We start from the raw sequence: 3,949 nt of genomic DNA, 5'->3' as shown, positions 1-3,949 counted from the left end.
CCAGCTGCTCCGCGGGAGAAAGATGAGGCTTTCTACTCCCGTAAAGATTTACACCCTTGGAAACCCTGTACAGGGTCGCTATGGGTCGGAACCAACTCGATGGCACTTAACAACAACAATTTAGGACTTTCATGTGATTTCTTATATCTGTAGATTATACCTCTTACCAATTTCTTTAATCTTCAATCATTTTTCTCTTCAAATATGGCTTTTGCTACATTATCTTTACTTCTTCTCATAGTCTATCTTTCAAGATTCTTAATCTTTTTTTATATTTCCCCTATGTTTATATTTCCTAGCTGCCCTTCAGATAATTTCTTCTAGTTTACTTATTCTCTCTGTAGTTAAATTAAACTGCTGTCAAACACATGTCCATTGAGTTTTGTTATTTATAGCCATGTTATTCAAAGTATGGTTCTAAAATCAGTAAAATTGGTATTACTTGGAAACTTACTAGAAATAAAAATTATTGAGCCCATTACAAACCTACTAAGTTAGAATCTTTGGAAGTCTAACCCAGGAAATTGTGTCTTGATCAGCTTTCCAGGTGATTCCTGGGCATGTTAAAATATGCAAAACACTGATTTACATTAGTAAAATTTTTTAGTTTTATAAGGAGCTCTGGTATAGCGTAGGGGTTATGAATTGGGCTGCAAACTGCAAGGTAAGTAGTTCAAAACTACCAGCTGTTCCGCGGGAGAAAGATGAGGCTTTCTGCTCCCACAAAGATTTATAGCCTCGGAAACCCTGTACAGGGTCGCTATGAGTCGGAATGGACTCCACGGCACTTAAGAGCAACAACATTTGATTCCTTTAAAAATATTCTTGGTAAGGAGATTTCTTAAATTTGTCTTTGTTTCTATAAATATAATAACTGTATTTATTTTATATTATATTTGAATTATTTGGAGGCCTGTTTCTGCCATATATTGCTTCTGGTGATTTCTTTACAGTGCCATGTTTTGTTTGAACTTCATTTTCTTTTAAAGCTATAAACTACTCATTTATTTTTCAGAATACCTTGTAGTAGTTCTTTGAGACCTGCTTTGAAAGTGTACTTCTTCAGCAATAATATGAGTTTTCTTTTGCCAACAAAGTAAGATACTTTAGATTTACAGTGTTTTGGACCACTTATATGGGCTACCAATTTTTCAGAGGGCTAGCTAGTAGTTAAGATTTCTCAGAAGCAGTTTTATTTTCCTTCTGATCCAGTTAACTCCCTGACAAATTTCTATTCAATCCCCAGAGGGTAGAGGAGGAGATAGGGATTGATTCTGATTCAATATTGCACTAAAACATAGCCCTTGGTTTCTTTATTGGGATATGGTCACTTATTTGATTCACCACCTTTTTTGGGCCTTAGGATTAGTCTATTATTGCCCAAGCCAATGAGACTTCAGAGTTCAAATTTCAAAACCACCAGCTGTAGCAAATGACCTCAAGGTAACAGGACTTCCATGCATTTAAGATTACACACAGTCACACACACATGCGCACACATACAGCGTTATGTTGAAGCTGATACGTACCAGCTCCTGAGATTTAATTACTTAGCATCTCATCCCAGCTATGTATTCAGCAATATCATGTTGGTTTCTTGAAGTCAACTTTATGCCCGAAAAACTGGCAAACACAGTAAACTACAGTTTGTTTTTTATTTTCTAGAAACTCAATTATGAAATATTTGATAGTGCAAAATTATAACTATTTATTATGTTGTTTTTAAGTGCCATTGCATTGGTTCTAATACATAGCAGCCATGTATAGGGTTTCTGAGGCTATAAATCTTCAGGACAGCAGAAAACCTTATTGTTTTCCCCACAGAATGGCTAGCAGGCTTGAACTGCAGACCTTGTGGTTCGCAGTCCAGTGCTTATTATACGGAGCCAACACGCTTATATATATATATATATATATTGTTGTGTTTAAGTGCTAACAAGTCGTTCTGACTCACAGTGACCTTGTATAGGGTTTCCAAGGAGCAGCTGGTGAGTTTGAACCACCATCACTATGGTTTAAACCTTGCCTTGCAGTCAAGCACAGGTCTCTCTCTCTCTCTCTCTCTCTCTCTCTCTCTCTCTCTCTTTACATATATATATATATATATATATATGGAGCTCTGGTAGCGTAGTGGTTACGAATCGGGCTGCTAATCTCTCGGTCAGCAGTTCGAAACTACCAGCTGTTCCGCGGGAGAAAGATGAGGCTTTCTGCTCCCATAAAGATTTACAGCCTCGGAAACCCTGTATAGGGTCGCTATGAGTCAGAACCGACTCCACGGCACTTAACAACAACAGTAACATATGGAGCTCTGATAGCGTAGTGGTTACAAATTGAGCTGTGAACCTCAAGGTCAGCAGTTCGAAACTACCAGCTGTTCTGTGGGAGAAAGATGAGGGTTTCTGCTCCAATAAAGATTTACAGCCTTGGAAACCCTGTACAGGGTCGCTATGAGTCGGAACCACGGCACATAGCAACAACAACAACAGTATATATATATATATGTGTAGTACAACATTTAGTTGTGTTTTTCAAGAGGATCAATTTGGATGTATAACAAATAAAACTTCCTTTGCTTCCTCCTTCCTACGACTGTAACCTTATTTTTCCTAGAGACACATCATGTATGCCCAACACAAATGATGATTTTATTTTGTGTTTTATTCTATTTTTCACACAACCATGAATAAGCATTCCAATGAATTTAACTGCCATTGAACGCTCTTTTTTAGTCTTCCAATAATTTTTATTATAGTCCTCAAATATACTCTGCAATGTTATTTTTGTTATTTACATGTTATTGAAGGATATATTAAAAGTATAATGAACTGCCAAAGAACAAATAGATCTATGTTAGAAGAAGTACAGTCAGATTGCTCCTTGGAAGTCAGGATGGCCAGATTTCTCTCTCATACTTCCGACATATTGTCAGGAGGGACCAGTCACTAGAGACGGATTTCATGTTTGGTAAAGTGGAGGATCAGAGAAAGAGAGGAAGACCATCAATGAGATGATTTGGCAAAATGGCAGTAGCAATGGCTCAAGCATAGCAACAATTGTGAGGTTGGCCCAGGACAGGGCAGTGTTTTATTCTGTTGTGCATAGGGTCACTATGAATCAGTATCAACTTAATGATACCTAACAACAACATAGGTGAAGAAACTAAGCTCCAAAAAATTGAGTTAGAAAGAAATGGAGTTCTATGAACAAGTTATATTTAGAAATTCTGAGTTAAATGTAATTAAATTTGAGTCAGTTTTCTTCTACAAACTCCAAGCTGGTGCCATGTGGTCCCCCTGCTGACCAGGACAGATTCATTTGTATCTACCCTGTTTATTTAAATAACAAAAAGACCACCTGGGAGGGGAGTTGAATCCCCATATTAAGGCTGTTGAAAATCCTACAGCTACAGAGATTCAAGATGTATGTTTAGCAGTTGGATTTAATGCATTTCTTTAGAAAAACAAACCTTTCTCTAGAGAATGGAATCATGATGTTCAATACTGAGGCAAAAAGGAAGATGGCGGCCTCTCTCTTGTATAGTTTCCATCACGAAAGTCAGTAATGTTGTATGCAGCAAAAGTGATACCTAAACTAAAAACAAGGATACAAAAAGCAAGGGGTGGTAACCAAAGTCTTCAGCAAGGAGAGGTTAAGTAAAAAAGGAAAAGGGAAGAAGACAAAGTGATTGCCTATAAGAATCAAGAGACAGGAATGAAGGCCTCCATTTTCTATCAGAGAAATAAAAGAAGGTCTTTGTTCGCATCTGTAACTATAAATGTTTGTGCCTCCCAGCTTCATCATCCAAGTTGACAATGAAATAAATTAACATCAACATTTGCACCTAGCTTTTATGCAATATAAAAGAAAAAAATGGATTTTCAATGCTTTGTGTGGATGACACAAGCATATTTTTAAATAGACAACAGACTGCACCCATACATTACAT

At 37.1% G+C, this 3,949-nt stretch overlaps 1 pseudogene; it reads left to right on the top strand.

Moving 5' to 3' along the window:
- Nucleotides 1–3,688, top strand: part of LOC102840352 — a 14,143-nt pseudogene extending 10,455 nt beyond the window's left edge.
- Nucleotides 3,689–3,949: the final 261 nt, after the last annotated feature.

This window comes from Chrysochloris asiatica, unplaced genomic scaffold (genome assembly GCF_000296735.1).
Source record: "Chrysochloris asiatica unplaced genomic scaffold, ChrAsi1.0 scaffold00002, whole genome shotgun sequence".
NCBI lineage: Eukaryota > Metazoa > Chordata > Mammalia > Afrosoricida > Chrysochloridae > Chrysochloris > Chrysochloris asiatica.
This window is presented reverse-complemented; position numbering and strand designations above follow the sequence as displayed.